Genomic DNA, 17473 nt, shown 5'->3' with positions numbered 1-17473 from the left:
TCTGACATTCTGTATTCTTTGCTTTTATTCCTCCCTTCCCTTACCTCGCACCCTTCAAGAACATCTGGTTTCTCATTTATTATCTAGCCTGGGTTTCATGAACTATTCTGTAAGCTCCCAACCTCTCTTACCATCCATATTCTTCACCACCCAGCCTGCAACATTATTTCAACCCCAGTCAAATTAATCTACTGTTTTATAATGCAAAGAGCACTATATTTGGACAAGACAGATGCTCTAGATTGTATTAAAATAAAAAAACAACCTTCTGTACAATTAAAAACTATATGTACAAAGGAAAATAGATGGGGAGATATGGCAAATGTGAAAGCTAACTTGACATTTGAAATATATAAGAAATTGTTAAAAAAAAAAGACAGCGATAACATCACGTTCACAATGGATAGGACAGTCAAGAGGAAACACAACTTATTTGAAAAAATGTTCAACCTGAGTAATAATGAAAGCAAATAATGAAATCAAAACCGCTTTGTGATCCTATCTCAGACGCATCCGATGGCAAGAAAAAATTCTTGAAAAGTCGTTAAAGGCTGTGGCAAAACAAGTCACTTGTTGCTTCTGGAACTGTCCACTGGTAGCAGCTTTCTGGAGAGCCATCTAGCAAAATGGAGTAAAGGTTTTGACCCATTGATTCCTCTCCTAGGAATAGCCTTAGATAATTGTCAAAAAAAAAAATCTTCCTGGTAGCATTATGGGGAATTTCATAAAACTGGAAGCATCCTAAATGGCCAACACCAGGGGAATGACTAAATGAATTATGGTACATTAATGTAATGGATCTCTAGTGGCAAGTTTATGGGGAAGGGAGAAGGAGTAGAGGAAAGGAGAAAAGGAAGGAGAGAAATAAGGAAGGAGGAAAGAGAAGGGATGGAGAACCTGTGGCCTTCTAGGTCCTCAGGTGCAGCCTTTTAACCGAGTCCAAGTTTTACAGAACAAATCCTTTTATTAAGGAGATTTATTCTGTGAAGTTTGGAGTAAATCAGAGGGCTGCACTTGAGGACCTGAAGGGCAACACGTGGCCTCTAGGCTGTGGGTTTCCCACTCCTGCCCTAATCTCTCAGCATCTTCCAGGCAAATGCCATCAACTTAGCATGGAACTCTCTCAATGAAAGTCAGAGGCAACTGGTGGTGCAGCAGATAGAATACTGAGCCTGGAATTGGGAACACATGAGTTTAAATTCTGCCTCAGACACTTACAATTTGTTTGAACTTGGGCAAGTCACTTGACCTCCGTTTGCCTCATTTTCCTCATCTGTAAAATGGAGATAATATCAGCACCCACCTCCCAGGGTTGTTATGAGTATCCAAGGAGATAATCTTTGTCATGTGCTTAACACAGTGCCTGGTGCAGGTGGTAGTTTGAGCTGAAGTTGTGTCTTGCTTTGGGTTCCCAGAATGGATGCACACATTCAAACCTAGTAGGCCACACCTTGGCACCTGGACCTGGTAGGGAAGCCAAGGGCAAGAATGATAAAGAGAGTATCAGGATATAATAATACCCATTCCTAACTGAGACTTTAAGGCCCTGACTACAGAAATCTGTTCCAGGATTCTACCTCAGGCTATAACCCTATCTTCACTTTGTGATCCCTCAGTACTGGGGTCCTCTCTTTGTACTAGGTTTTGCCACTGACAGAAATTGGGGTTCACCCTGGAATGGATTGGAGCCCTGAAGGTTCCCTAAGGGCTGATCAGACCTCCTGGGTGGTGGGCCAAGCTCCCTCTTCCCTTCGAACAGTCTTGAGGCATGGAAGGCCCCTCACTTTGATCCCAAATGGAGCTCCCCAAAGTCTTTGATTCCTTTCTACGTTTGCTTTTGTGGTGTAGGTGGAGGAAGGAGCACTCACTGGCCTTGGAATGGAAGGCGTGGGTGGAATCCTTAATTACCAGTTGGGTGAAGCTCTCTGGGCAAGTCCTACCTTGATGATTCTCAGTTTCCTCCTCTTAAAATGTGGATAACAATACATAGCTTACAGGGTTGTTCTGAAGAAAGTGAAGTGCCAGATAAGTAAAGGAAACTGCTTTTGTCTAAGGGAGTAGTCTTTGAGAGCCTGCCACCCAATAACAGAAAAGAGAAGACAACAAGGATTACTACTGTTGTTTGTCCTTCGTTCTCACAAAGGACCGTGACATCAGGAAGGTGATGTCATGACATGCCAGTGAACTGGATTTAAGTGAAGCAGGGCTGTGTGAAGTCATCAGCCTCACTTTCTCCCAGAGCCATCTGGGTCCAGTGGCCAGATATTCAGCTAGTTGAGTGGCCTCTTTTTGTGGTATAAATGAGTCCCCTGAATGAATCAGAAGGGAAATGGCTCAGTCGATTGGAGGTTAAGTCACTGAGTCCGGGAGAGAGACTAGAAGAGGAGTCTAGCTTCTGATTGGAGGAACTGGAGAAAGGTAAGCTTTCTAGGAAGGGAGGAAGCTAGAGAAAGGAAAGCCATATGGAGAAGAGGGAGTGGAAGAGCAGGCAGAAGCATTGGGTGCAAAGAAAGGGACCAGGTCTCTGTGAGGGAGGCTGCCTGGGTAGATTAGGTTATGTAGAGACAAGACGAGTGCTATTGAACTTCCCTCCCCTACCCCAACTACAGACTGGAAGGAGGTAATCCTGCATCTCTTTTTCCCCTTCCTCATGGGAGCTAAAAGCCTTTTCCCATGGTGGTGATAGGGGTGGGAGGGAGAAACTTTGTTTATCCTTCTTTGTTTTAAATATTCATTTTGTCTTTACAAACTGTGGTGACCTCTGACAATAGCTATTTTGGTTGTGCTTACTAGGAGTACAGTTGGAAGGGAGTCACTAAGGGAAGACCACATCCTCAGGTAATAGGTAGAGATCTAACACTGAGATGTTGTGCCATAACCATCTCCTGCTGGGGGCTCTGAGCTAACACAAAGATAAAGAAAATTACAGGTCCCTTGATATTACCTCCTTATGTGGTGCATTTATTCTGGGGAACAAATCTGGGCGATGAGTTAGCAGTAGAGTGAGGGGTAAATAGAAGTGGCTGAACAACCCTGATTACCACACCAACCCATTAGCAGTGCTACACAAGAAATGTGAACACCATGGTGTAATTGAAAGAGAGTTTGGATTTGGGGCCCTGGGTTTGAATCCTGGTTATGACACTTCACTAGCTGTGTAACCTTAGACAAATTATTTTGCTTTTTTGAGTCTCAGCTTCCTAGTTTGTAAAACAAGGGTAATATTTGTGCTATCTAGCTTTTATTTTTTATATTTTATTTTTAGGTAATTGGGGTTAAGTGACTTGCCCAGGGTCACACAGCTAGTTAAGTGTCAAGTGTTTGGTCTGAGGCCGGATTGCTATTTAGCTTTTAGAGAAATGCTTTTATGATGCTTAAAGTGCTCTTAGAAACGTGAATGATTGTTATTAGCATTAATGGTTTTAAGAAGCATCACAGAGTAAATTGTATATAGGAGGCTAGCCTTGGAGTCAGGAAGACACGAGTTCAAATCCTACCTCAGACACTTATTGGTTGTGTGACCTTGATCACAACAATAGCTTTGAGGACACAGGATTAAGGGAGGAGGGTCCCATGAGTGAGCCTAGGGATGGTGTGTCAGATATAACATCTTTAGGGTGGTTGGTGTTGGGCAAGTAGGAGCCCTCAGGTATATATATATATCATGACCTTCCTGTTAGGTAGATAAAATAATTTCTTCATTTGTAAAATGGGGGTGAAAGTGAGGCCCAAGGAATTCAAATGATTTGCTTGAGACCGGTGGGGAACCTGTGGCCTTGAGGCTGCATGTGGCCTAGGTCCTTGGGTGCAGCCTTTTGACTGAGTCCAAGTTTTACAGAACAAATCCTTTTATTAAGGGGATTTATTCTGTGAAGTTAGGATTCAGTCAAAGGGCTGAACTTGACCTAGAGGGTCACATGTTCAGGCTCCCCTCCCCTGGCGTGAGGTCATGCAGTGAGTAAGTAGCATAGCCAAGACTAGACATAGACTAGAATCTTGTCTGGTTCAGAGTTCTTTCCTCTAGATACAATGCCTACCCTCTGGGGACTATTGGGGAAAGACTGGGAGAGCTGGAAGGAGAGACTTAAGGAAGGAAAGGTGGCAGAAGACCTTAGGAATTTGGGCCTGGGGTGGGTAGACGGGGGAGGAGCGGTGAAGCAGGTAGGGACTGGTAAGCTACCCAGAGCTATGGCATTGAAGATACCCAGAGACCATTTCCCCTGGCCCGCTTCTTCAGGTGCTAGCATGAGGCTGAGGGCAGGGGGATGGACCCTTCAGTGCTCATCAAGTCCCAGGTAGGAAGAGTTCAAAGCCCCATACAGTCTGACACCACTTGCCAGAGGAAGCTCGGCGCTAGATTTTGTGTTGGCAGCAGATTTCCCTTCCTGTTCCGTAAAGGGTGTTTGTACTGCCTGAGCAAACACTCACTCTGAGAGAGGAAAGCTGTCAAAGTCGGAGTTTTTTTTTGGGCGGGGGGGAGGGTAGCAGTGGACAAAGAAGGAGGGAGAGGGGCAGAGTCTGGGTCAAGATTCCATGAGGGTAATGCCCAAACACATAGCGGGCGACCTTCCACTTGTGAGGGGTTGGACCAGGTAGGAAGCCAGTGTTCTAGAATTTATCATCTTTAGCTTCGCTGCCTTGCTCCTGGAGGGGAAACCTGGAAAAAACAAGGTGCTTGGAGCTCTTTCCTACTCCTGAGACTGGAAAATGAACTCCTCCAAACATTCCCCTGTCCCCACCCTCATGGATGCCATGGGCTAAGCTCCACCTCGTCTCGTGGGGCATCTCGCCCAATCTGGGCTTTTTCTCCCTTTCATTTCTTTCTCCTTAAGAGCTACCATATCTCTCTGCTCTGCCTGGTGCCCCTTCTTCTTTTCTCTCTCATCTTTCCCCCTTTCCTTCTTCTCTAACTTGTTCCTTTCCCCTTCTCTTTCTTCCTTCCTCTCATTTCCCTCTCTGTCCTCTCCTCTCCCTGTCTCCTATCTCTTCTCTGTCTCCCCCCTTCTCTCCCTTTTTTACTTTCTATCCACCTCCCCACCTTGTCTTGGTTTCTCTCCTGGCTTTCTTTTCTGCCTACTTATCCTCTTCTCTTTCTGTCTCTCTGTTTCTCTCTGTGTCTCCCTCCTCCCCACCCCCTTCCTAATATTCTGGTCTCCTTGACATTTCTGCTCTTGCGCCAGGCTAGGGAGGCTGTCTGTGGTGGAGTCAGCCATGGGCTGACAGCTTAGCCATCTGTGTGGAGGCTCTCTGGGGTCACGGTGTTTCCTCACTGGGGGTGATTTGGTCACGGTACACTCTATTTCCTCATTTCTACAGTTTCCAGCCTGAGTCTAAGCCCGGGCTGGGGCCGAAGCTGGCTGACTGATAGGACGCCAGGCACCTGAGTCTGCTCCTGATCTGGGACAGTAACGCAGGTGAGAGGGAACTTGACTGGGTTTTGAGATTGGAAGGGGAGAAGGGAGGGAGGCTGGGATGACACCAGCTCCAGACCCCTCAGGGCTGGCAGGAGGCGGCATGACCTTCGTCTCACTGCCTCTGACCTGGTGCTCCCTCAGATCAATAGCGCTATCTAGAGTCGTCCTTAGAAAGAACCCTGAATGACAAGGCTCCTCCAGGGGGACCTCATCTCTTGGGTCTTGGTGGGTCAGATTGGTGCTGGGTGTGGCTCTGGATCCCTGCTGAGAACCGAAGGGGTGGCTGGGGTGAGGGGAAGGTAGAGAGCAGGTGGAGGGAGGTAGGGACCGCTGGGCAGTGAGTCTTTGCTACCCTAATGTCCTTGCCCTGAATTCCTAGGTGGCATCTCCCTGGGAATAGTAGTACCAGTCTGGTTCAATAGGGGATACAGGGCTGTAGAAGCTATAGGAACTATATAACACACACACACACACACACACACACACACACACACACAATAAGCTATATATAAATGGCCAGGGGCAGAGGGCAGATATGATAGAGGGTCTGTGGGTGGAAGGCAGGGTAAGAAATCTTGAACTCCACCAGATACCAGCAGCTTCCCCAGGCTACCTTCTTCTAGGACCCTAAGCTGCAGTCCTCACCTCTCACCCACCCTATGTCCCCCACTTCTTCCTTTGCCACGAGCTCCAACTCTCTTTCCTTGGGGCGTTGTCTCCATTGGCAGGAGCCACCAGTAAGAACCCCTAAGAATGTTACATCTGAAAGGGATGTGCCTCACAGATCACCCAGTTCAATCCTTCACTTTGCATAGGGAGCTTGGGGAGATGGCTTGCCTGATTAGGGTTACTCAGTGGCAGAGCCAGGACTAGAATCCAGGGGTCCTGGTCCCTGGGCTCATACTCTTGCTGAGCAGTGCCTGGTACATAGTAGGGCCTGAATAACCTGTTTATTGATTGAAGAATCTCATTGTCCCTTAAGTCCCCTGCACCAGAGGATAGGTGGCCTTGGCTGAGAGGCAGAACAGCTAGCTGAACATGGGATGTATGTCAGGGATGGGTTCAGCCAGCACCATGTCTCCGTTCATTCTCCCTTCCACAGGAAGCTTGCTAGCGCTGGCTCAGTGCGTGGACTGACGGGGATCACAGCCTGGTCACTGGTACAGTGCCCATGATAGCTTAGCTTTCAGGAACTCTTCTTAGTAACCTCCCGAGTTCTAATTTAGCACTGGGAGTGGAGGGAAAAAGACACTCAAGCCCCTGCTTTTGAAGAAGTAATTCTCCAGCAGGGGAAAGAAAACATGGCACACACTGGGTGGGATGGGGTGAAAAGAGTCGCAGACCCCAGAGGAATGGAGGGTCTGCTTCCAGCTCAGCCACCAAACCTGGGAGACCTTGGGCGCGTCCCGCCTCCCTTCTCCTGGCCTTAGGTTGGCCTGGCCTAGACGATTTCGAAAGACCCATCCAGTTTATGAAATGGCTTCTTGGAAAGTCCCCTTCTTCTTTGAATCCAGGAAGCCAAGTGTTCCCCAAACTGAAGCTGCGAGTGAAAACCTTCTCCCCGACACCCCTCCAGGCAGAGCGGGGCTCTCAGGAATAGCCTTTTTAGCTGTTCTAGTGACCTCACCGAGGGGAGGGAGGAGCAGTGAACTGAGCCCCATGACCTGGGAAGATGTCGAGCTACCTTTCAGAGGGGTCGTTGGAAAGGGATAGTCCCCCTTTGCCCAGGAGGCCTGCATCAGTAGCTGTAAAACCAGAAAGTGCTGGAGCTAGAAGAACCCTTAGAACATAGGATGTCAGATCTAAAAGGGATTTTGGAACACAGAATGTCAGAGCTAGTAGAAACCCTAGAACACAGAATGTCAGAGCTGAAGGGGGCCTTAAAACATAGGATATCAGAGCTAGAAGAAACCCTAGAACACAGAATGTCATACCTGGAAGGAACCTTAGAACACAGAATGTTAGAACTGGAGGGACCTTAGAACACTGAATGTTCAAACTGGAAGGAATCTTATCACATAGGTCGTGGAGGCAATGTGGTATACTGGGGAGGGTGCTAGGACTTACCGTATTTGAATACTGTATCAGACACTAGCAGTGTGACTTTAGGCAAATCACTTAACCCTTTTGAGCCTCAGTTTTCCTCATCTATAAAATGGGAATCATAATAACATCTAAATCACAGGGTTGCTTTGAAGATCAGATGAGCTACTGGTTATAAAGTGTTTTGCAAACCTTAAGTCACTCTATAAATGTTAGCTACTATTGTTATTAACACAGAACATCAGAACTAGAAGGGACCTTACAGGGCCAACCTCTTTGTTTTAAAGAAAGAAACTGGGGTAGCTGGGTGGCACAGTGGATAAAGCATTGGCCCTGGAGTCAGGAAGAGACGAGTTCAAATGCTGCCTCAGATACTTGATACTTACTGACTGTGTGACCTTGGGTAGGTCACTTAGCCCAGATTGCCTCTCAAACAAAACAAAACAGAAAGACACTGAGGCCCAGGAGGAGGAAATGACTTGCCCAAAGTCGAGCAGAGTTAGAATCCTCCTTCGAGACCAACCATAGGCCTTTAGTACTTTGGCTTCTTGGAGAAACAATATTTCCATTCCTGCTGGACCTGGGGCCCTTAGTGCTAAGAGTCCAAGATAGATAGGTCTGGAGCACCAATTTGACTCAGTCCCAGAGAGTGATGGTAAGAGATGCAGGAATCGATGAGGCTGCTTCCATGACAAATGGGCTGGGGCTCATCCTGCCGGCGCAGTGGACAGTTTGATGAATTGCTGGCCTGGGTGAAACGGGGGTGAAAAGGAAAGAGCTGGAAAGGAGGAGATTCTCAGGGTTCTGAGAAGCAGAGCCCTAATGGTGCAGGCTGTGGAGGCAGATAAGATTGTGTGGATGTTCGTGGCTTTCGTGGTACCTTCCTTCCCCGGGAGCCTGTCACCAGCAAGAAAGCGAGAGCTGCTAAGGAGTACGTGCCTCCCCACAGTTTTCTCTCCCTCGTCCACAGCATCCTCCATCATCCCAACATGGGTTCCTTCCTACCTGGAAACTCTGGTTTTTAAGATGAGAGTAATAATAATAACTAGCATTCATATAGCACTTTACAGTTTGCAAAGCTCTTTATAAACATCATCTCATTTGATCCTCACAACAACCCTGGGAGCCAGGTGTTAGCATTACCCCCATTTTACAGTTGAGGAAACTGAGTCAGAGTTCAGTAACTTTCCCAGGATCACACAGCTTTGTGGCTTGGTGAGCCTTTCCTTCCTGGGGAGCCTCTCACTAGCAAGAAAGCTAGAACTACTAAGGTGACCATGTATCCTCAGTTCTCGGCTTTCTGCCTCCTTCCCCCTTCCATCGAAGGTGTGTGAGGCATGATTTGAACTTCTTTCTATCTTCCTGTCTTCAGGCCGAGCTCTCCACCTATTAGCAGATCAGAAGGGAACTCTTTTAGGAAGGTTTGCTTTGGGGTGGGGGGCTTTCACAATATGAACTTTGGATTGTTGGTGAAGAATGATGTCAGAAAAAAAGAGAACAGAGGTCATGACACCTCCGTCCTCTCCCCGGCTCATTCAGACAACCCAAAGGGGAGGTAGCAGCCCCTCGTTGGACTGACTTTGGAGAGGAGAATGCCGTGCCCTAGTATCCTAGAGGGGAGGTGGAGATGGACAGAGGCTAGTCCAGGAGGTTTGGGTGTGTGCTCAGAAAACCATCCGTTATCAGCCCTGGAAGTGACCTTAGAACATGGAATGTCAGAGCTGGGAAGGTCTTTAGACTACAGTCAGACAGATCTAAGCCAACATGTGGAACGGAGAATGGACTGAAAGTCTCTGCTCTTTTCTCTCTGTGGGAGAATGCAGAGCTATGTCACAGGGCCCGGTCCTGGGTCAGGGGACACTTAATAATAGCCATCAGTGATTTTTTCAGAGTTCTCAACAGCCCAAATGAAAGCAGTATCATCATTTCTGATTCTCTTCCTGCTGCTCACCTCCATGATAAAAGTTCTACCCGCTCACATTTCTAGTAATGGGTTACAAGGTACCTTCCTCACGATACATTGGTGACGCAGTATCATTATCCCTATTTTACAGAGGGGAAAACTGAGGTTCAGAGCATTGAAGCCCAGGTGGGACAACCCCCCCCCCCCCCACCGCTGGCCTTCTTCCAGCTCTGGGTCCAAGGCTCTTCTCTGTAGAAAGCACTGATTCTCTCCCATTCCCACCCAGATCAGATTGAACATTCCTTACCCCTAAGACTGACTAGGGAAAAAGGCTTCTTTCTTTTCCAGAGTCAGGGGAAGAGGCAGGTTTCCTCACTCTTCTGAGCTTCCCCTAGTCCTGTGCCCCTACTCTCCCCCATGACGAAGGCTTCTAGTGAGGGAACCCCAGTTAGCTGGGTCAGACTCCACTAGAGGAGAGGGACGATGCTTCCTAGGATCACCTCTCAGCGCTTTCCCTCAGGGTCCAGTTTGGACAGCGTGCAAAGTAGCATAGATCATTCATAACACCATCTGCCAAGCCCTATCCAATTCCTTGTCAGGGACCCTGAAGTAGCTATAGCCAACCATTGTGGCCATATCTGGGGACCCATGCCAAGCTGGAGTCTTTTAAAATACAAAGGAATTTCTTCTAAACGTTCATTTGTTAAATATGGGAACTGAGTGTGGCTGGTCTGCCCAGGCACTGTGGTACAGTGGAAAGAGAATCTTTGGAGTCAAAGGACCTGGGTTCAGATCCTACCTCTGAACATTTACTCCATCAGTGACCTTGAGCTAGTCACCTAATCAACTTGGGTCTTAGTTTCCTTATCTATAAAAATGAGAGAGTTGGATTGAATGACCTCGAAGACCCTTTCCGGCTTTAGATTGGTGACCCTATGGTCTTGGAACAGGGTGTACATGAAAGGCCACTAGGTTGGGTGTCCCAGAGTAGTAGGAGATGCTGGGATGAAGGGGGAGGAGGGTGTGGTTGTAGAGGATAATAATAATTAACTCACCCTTTTATATTGGTTTATAGTTTGCAAAGCACTTTTTAAAATTATTGTTTTGTTTTGTTTTGTTTTGGCTAGGCAATGGGGTTAAGTGACTTGTCCAATGTCATACAGCTAGTAAGTGTTATGTGTCTGAGGCCGAATTTGAACTCAGGTCCTTCTGAATCCAGGGCCGGTGCTCTATCCACTGTGCTACATAGCTGCCCCGCAAAGCACTTTCTTTTAAAAAAATGTTTTATTGATTTTTTTTAAAATACCATAGTCATTTCCTGATATGCTCCTCCCTTCTGCCATATTGAATCATTTTTTATAACAAAAGAAAACTGTGAAGCAAAACCCACCAACAAAGCTATCAGGTCTGAAAGAGTATGTACCATGTTGCCCCATGGGTCCCCCATCTCTTTATAGATAAGGTCACAGGGTCCTAGATTTGGAGCAGGAAGGGACCTTAGAATTCATCTCATCCAACCCTTACCATGTTTTCAGTGGTCAACATCGGACCTGGTAATTTTTTTAGAATCCCATTGTCTTTTTGTGTTTTCATTTAAGTGGTTGTAGTTTTTCTTAGGTGGTGCCATAACGAATTAGAGCCCTGGGCCTGAAGTGAAGAGAACTCATCTTCCTGAGTTCAAATCTGACCTTAGACTCTTACTAGCTGTGTAACCCTGGGCAAGTCACTTAACCCTGTTTGCCTCAGTTTCCTTATCTGTAAAATGAGCTGGAGAAGAAAACGGCAAAACACTCCAGTATCTCTGCCAAGAAAACCCCAAATGGGGTCAGGAAGAGTCAAACCCAACTGAACAACAACAACATTAGTTTTTGTTTCCAAAACACTTTCCTTAGGATCATACTATGAGCTTCCTAGTGCAGATGGTATTAGCTTGGAAAGCTCACTGGTTTGTTTTTGTTTTTGTTTTTTAAAGACAATTGGGGTTAAGTGACTTGCCCAGGGTCACACAGCTAGTAAGTGTCAAGTGTTTGGTCCGAGGTTGGATTTGAACTCAGGTTCTTCTAACTTCAGGACTGGTGCTCTATCCACTGCACCACCTAGCTGCCCCTAAACTCACTAGACTTTAAATCCAAGGATCTGGGTTTGAATCTCACTTCTCTACTTCATATGTGCTATCTGTGTGACCTTGGACAAGTTATTTGCTTCTCTCTCTTTATTAAAATAGGGTTTGGACCAAACCTGGAGGTCTGTTTCACGGTCTCCTTTGGCAGAGGTAAACAAAGCCTTCTGGGCCCCTTCTGAGGGGCCTCTTCTCAGAATAACGGTTTTTAAATCCATAAAATAAAGTACATCAGATAACAAAGGAAACCAGTTATATTAAGATAACAGTAACAAAACAAAACACCAAACCACGTCCATGAACCTGAGGCTAAGAACCCCTGGATTAGATGGACTCTATGCTCCCTTCTCATAACTAACGCCGGGAGAAGGAAGGGACCTGCCCACGGTCACAGGGCAGAGTTACCAAGGTCGCCCAACCCCCAAGTTCAAGACACCTTCCCAGGAGGTTCCCCCCAGCCCACCCAGTTTCTCATGCCCTCCCAGTTTCTCATGCCTTCAGGCACAAGGAGATAGAGTGAATCATGTTGATGGGGAACTACTGGCAGGAAGAGACCTGGAAACTGCTAAGGAGATAAGATCGGTTCGTGAAGTATCCCTGTGGCCTCGGATTCTGAGGCCAGGGGCAGGCCCCTTTAATAGCAGGAAGTCTGACTAATCCAGGAACCGTTCAGCCGGGCCTTCCGCTATTTCGAAGTCCTTGAATTCACAGTAGTTGGCTTCACTGTCCTTGCCTCTGGAATCTCACATCTCTCCGACTGTTCCCTGGTTACAAAGCTCTTTCATTACAGCCTTGGGAGGGAGGCACTGTGACTATTATTATCCCCCTTATGCAGAGGGACCAACCAAGACACAGAGTGGTAAGGTAACCTGCCCAAGATCACAGTGGACAAAGGTAGAAACTGGAAGGCAGGCCTCCCGAAGCCAAGGCTACTTTCTCCAGCAGGGGGCCTGCCTCCTTGCCTCCCTCCCTTTCTGCCCTACGTGCCTCTTTAAACACCTTCTCCCGCCTCTCATCCCCAGGAAGGGACCCGAATCTCTTTAGAGCTGATTGGTCCAAGGGAAGAATAAGGTTTGGAGGCAGGTCCCTCCACATTCCTATCTCCATCCTCCAGGTAGAAAAGTTTACAATCCCCGCCCGAGGCTGGGACTTTTCTACTCTATGACCTTTCTACCCACTAGCTCTGGCATCTGAATTCAAATCCCTCCTCTAATTGGACCCGTGTAACTTGGAGCAACTCAATTGACCTCCCTGGTCCTCAATTTGCCCATCTGTTAAATGGGCAGAAGGATTGAACTAGATGGCGCTTGAGATCTCTTTCAGGTCTAGATTCTATGATCCTATGATCCCAGTTCTTCCATCTGCTTCCAGCAGATCCTGGGCCTTCCCACAAATGTTTTGGAATCATTAAACTTTAGGAGGGACCTTGGAGATTATCTAATTCAAACCATATCAGATTGATTATGCAGCACGGCTGTGCATGATCCCCTGTGCAACATACCAGACCTTTGCTCATCCAGCCTTCCCTTGCATACCTCCAGTGACAGGGAGCTCGCCACCTATCCAAAGGTGGCCCATCCCATTTGGTCCCTAGTGCTCGTCTCTCTTCCCTGCCCGCGTCCAGCTCGAGCCTTTTTTGGGCAGGTCTGCCCCTCTTCAGGGTTGCAGTGGAAGTCATTGGGTTCCCCAGTCAACTCTGGAGATGATTTCAGTGGGTTCCTCTACCCTGCCTCTGTACTTCGGAATCAGCATCCTGCCGTCCATCCCATTTGTAAGAGAGAAGGGAAAAGCTGGGGATAGAGAGCAGGAAAAAGGTAGCAGGGATTGCTTCCCTACTGCTGATGCTGCAGAGTGGTCTGTACATTATTCTCATTCTCCATTAATATTTAAGGAGGGCCTGACAAGTGGTGGACTGAGGGCTGAGAGCCTGGTGTGTGTGGTCCATCAGGAAAAGCCTCCTTGTGTTAAACTGAGTACTGTGGGCTGCCCTTCCCTGCCCTGCTCTGTTTAAAGTGATTAGTGGCATTGGGCCAGGACTCTGCCACAGCAGCCCAGCCCCAGGAGGCAAGGAATCTGGGGCTTCACTAACTCTTGGTTGCTGGGTTGGCCATGTGCCCTCCACTGGCAGGCCACTTAGAGGGTCTTCAAGAGCTCCCCCGTCTTCCCCCCTGACTCCCCCACAAATGGGGAAAGTCCCCTCTTCCCTACCTCCCTCAGGCTGCATACCCCACTTCACCCCTGTTCCCTTTTCCTGCTAAGATGCCCCACCCTTCTAGCTGGGCCTTTTCCTGGCTTACCAATCAATCCTTCACACTAGAGCTTAGGCACCCTCCTCTGATTCCCTCTCTCCCCCATTGGGCCTGACCTCCCTCTCGTGATCTCAGAGAAGCTTATATTCCTCTTTTGTACATGTGTTTCTTGTGACAAAAATAAGTTTTTGTTGATGTCCTCTTTTTTTTTTTTTTTGGCATCACTGAAATTTCCCTTCAGGTCCCTTCTTCTTCTCTTCCCAGAAAGTTATTCTCTATAACAAATAGTATTTCTTTCAAAGACAAAAAAAAAAAGAAGAAAAATCAACATAACTGATCAATACATTGAAAAAAAATCTGAAAACGTGTGTGACGTGTAACACTAAAGGACCTCCCACCTCTGCAGAGGGATGGGGTGGCGGCTTTTCTAGATCCATCTTTGGGACCATGCTTTTTCTCTACAATGTTACAACATTTGCTCTGTTTTTTGGTGGCTTGTATTCTAGTCTTTATTGCATTTGACAAATGCACTTATTGAATTTTATTGCTTTTATTTGCATTTATTCCACTTGACCTGTGTCAGAGATGGTGTGGCATAGGAGATGGAGAGTGTCCCTTGGACCCAGGAAGACGTAGGTATGAGACCTGTCTCTGATGCACACCGACAGAGGAGGAGGGAAGGCAGGAGACTGTGGGAACATACATATTCCTTAGTATCTCTGGCTTTCTTGCTGGTGAGAGGCTTCTGGGAAAGGAAAGAGCCACTAAGCCACATGGCTGTTTGACTCTGGGCAACTCTCTGAGAATACACGTTAAAGAGAGAAGGTTGCCTACCTGCATTGGAAGAGAGAATTTCCTCATCTGGGACTTCCCTAGATCAATGAAATCACAGGTCCAGGCTTTATCCTCTTCCCCATGACTCGTCCCTCATTATAAACTGAAAATTGCAAACATTGTAGGTCGTCAGTTGTAAGCACAGTAGATTGTAAGCTGTGTAATACTGCATTTACTACCGTAAATGCCGTGATAGCCAGAGACGTTGGATGTTTTTCTTTCCCTCACAATGCCCAGAGCTGCCCTCAGCACATAATAGATATTTACCTTGTGTGTGTTGAATGAATGAATGAATGAATGACCTAATCTGGGTCTTGCTTTTCTATAAGACATGGAGAATAATCCCTACGGAGGGAAGTCCCTGAGTATCACAGGACAACTTTCCCAAAGGGCTCCTGCCCAGCCGTTGCTACGGCAGAAGATCTCATCAGTCAGCAATCCCTATACCCCAGAAGGAGAAATCCAGGCTCTTCATAGCCTCAACAGGGCACCACCCCTAAAATGAGAAGTGTGTGCATTCATATAAGGTCTATAAAGCAGTTTACAAACGTTACCTCATTCAAGCCTTGCACTAACCCTGTGAGGAAGGTATTCCAGATGTTATGGTCCCCATTTTACAAATTGGAAAGGTGATGTTCGGAGAGCTTATGACTTGCCCATGCTCATGCAGCTGAGAAGTGTTGGAAACAGCATTTGAACTCAGGTTTTCCCCAGCTCCAGGTCTGGGACCCTGACCATTAAGGAACACTACCCTCCCCTCCTAGGGATGGTAGAAGGTGAGACAGCAAAGGGATTTGGAAATAAAAGTGCCATAGAAATAGAGGATAAAATTTCTCTCATAAATCCTGCTGGGGAGGTTGGTTCTCAGAAATTTACTGGGCTGTTTGTCAGGTTGGATCCTTTTTTTTCTGAAGAATGAATAGCGAGCATTTATATTGCCCTTTAGGATTTGCAAAGTACTTTACAATAGTATCTCATTTAATCCTCATGACCACCTTGGGAGGTAGGTGCTGTTATTAACCCCCATTTTATACATGAGGAAACTGAGGCAGACCAAAGTTCATTGACTTGCCCAGGGTCACATAGCTAGTAAGTGACAGAGGCCAGATTCGAACTCAGGACTTCCTGTGTCTAGGGTCAGTGCTCTATTCACTATACCGCCTAGCTACCTTATATGTAAGAGTACTTTAATAGATCCCTGCTTTCTTTAATGCAGGTACACCCTCCACTGATGCAGATTGCAGTCTCTCCATTTGGTTAGTAGCTGCGGCCAAAAATATCATTGCCTGGTGGCCGGTACTCTGGTGCTGTACTTGGCTGAGATGGTCCTTGGACGACTCAGTTGCTAGGCCTGTGAGCAAAGCCTTTTCAACTTGGCAGAATTGTAAAGGGATGTTTAGAGAGGAGGTTGTTATTACAACCGTGAATCCTGGCTTCTATTGGTTACCCGAAGGATAAATTATATTGTTCCTTCAAGGAAGAGGCAATGGAGGCAGCCTCTGCAATGGAAAGAAGGAAGGAAATAAACGTTCTTTAAGCTTCTATTGTGTGCCAGGCTCTTTATAACTGTTAACTCTGCTGATCTCACAATAACTGTGGGAAGTAGGTGCTATTATTATTCCCATTTTATGGTTGAGGAAACTGAGGTAGACAGAGGTTAAGTGACTTGCCCAGGGTCACATAACTAGTAGTGAGTCAATAAGAAACATTTATTAAGCAGCTACAGTGTGCCAGGCACTGTGCTAAGCACTGGGGATACAAAGAAAGACAGTCCCTGTCCTTGAGGAGCTTACAGTCTAATGGCAGGGGGTGGTGGTGGGGGGAACAACACATCAAAAGAAGCTGAAAAGTGGGGGAGAGGGAAGGAGAGATACTTGGATGGTAGCATAATGATGTCCAGAGGAGTGCAGTGATAAATGATGAGATGGTTGCCCTGGGCAACCTCCTTAAATGGAAGACCTGGGAGGGGCTCTCCAGGGTCCACCATCCACCTGCTCCAGTCTGCCCCAGGGGCAGAGGGTGCAAGGAGGTGTGAGTTTCAGGACTGATGGGATCTTGTTGCATGATGAGATTCTCATCAAGTCCAGGAGTTCTGTAAGTGTCTAAGGTTGGATTTGAACTCAGGTCTTCTGACTCCAGGGCTAGTATTCTATTCCCTATACCACCTAGAATGTGTAATTTGAAGTAGGAGGACCTGGGGTTCAATCCTGGTAACCTCAGATGACACAGACAACCTGGTACAATGGAAAGAGGGCTGGTTCAGGAGTTAGAGGGTCTGGATTCAAATCTTGACTTACTACCTTTGTAAGCTTAGGCAAGTGACTCTACCTCTCTGAACCTCAGTTTCCCCGACTGTAAAATGGGGAGTTAGATTACATACCCTCCAAGGTCCTCTCCAGCTAGAGCTGTGAAATTTGGGGGGGGCATTTCTCTGTGCCCCATCCTTGGATTCTCCAAGGAGTTTATTAATTTCCAGAGCAGCCAAACTCCCATCTCTACTCCAAGTGTATCTGAGTTTCTTTTTTTTTAAATTAACTTATTTTGAATTATCAACAATCACTTCCATAGGCTTTTGAGTTTTAAATTTTTTTCTCCCCCTCCCTCCCCACCTCCCTTCCTAAGACTGTGCACAATCTGATATGCGCTATGCATATACATTCCTATTAAACATATTTTCACATTAATGATGTTGTAAGTGAGAATTAGAACCAATAGGAGGAACCACCAGAAAGAGGAAACAAAACTCAACAGAAGAAAAAAAAAGAGCAAATAATATGCTTCGATCTGCATTGAAACTCCATAGTTCTTTCTTTGAATGTGGATAGCATTTTCCATCATGAGGCCTTTGGAGATGTCTTAGATCCTTGTATTGCTGAGAAGGATTGTCTATCAAAGTTGGTCATCACACAAC

General features: G+C 46.7%; 1 protein-coding gene across 13 annotated transcripts in view; it reads left to right on the top strand.

The window, feature by feature from the left end:
• PTAFR (platelet activating factor receptor) overlaps nt 1-17473 on the top strand; it is a 60053-nt gene that overhangs the window by 4145 nt on the left and 38435 nt on the right. For 6 of the 13 annotated variants that reach the window (XR_003569288.1, XR_003569290.1, XR_003569291.1 and 3 more), the window contains exon 2: nt 5317-5414. The exons of 1 other annotated variant lie outside the window; for it this stretch is intronic. The gene's annotated coding sequence lies outside the window, so the exon portion shown is untranslated. Of the gene's footprint in view, nt 1-2245; nt 2419-3982; nt 4296-4504; nt 4672-5316; nt 5415-14311; nt 14365-15778; nt 16105-17473 lie in introns of those variants that run through there. 6 more of the 13 variants (XR_003569289.1, XR_003569287.1, XM_027864351.1 and 3 more) reach the window with 6 other exon arrangements.

This window comes from Vombatus ursinus, unplaced genomic scaffold, assembly GCF_900497805.2.
Source record: "Vombatus ursinus unplaced genomic scaffold, bare-nosed wombat genome assembly UNPS02014775.1, whole genome shotgun sequence".
NCBI lineage: Eukaryota > Metazoa > Chordata > Mammalia > Diprotodontia > Vombatidae > Vombatus > Vombatus ursinus.
This window is presented reverse-complemented; position numbering and strand designations above follow the sequence as displayed.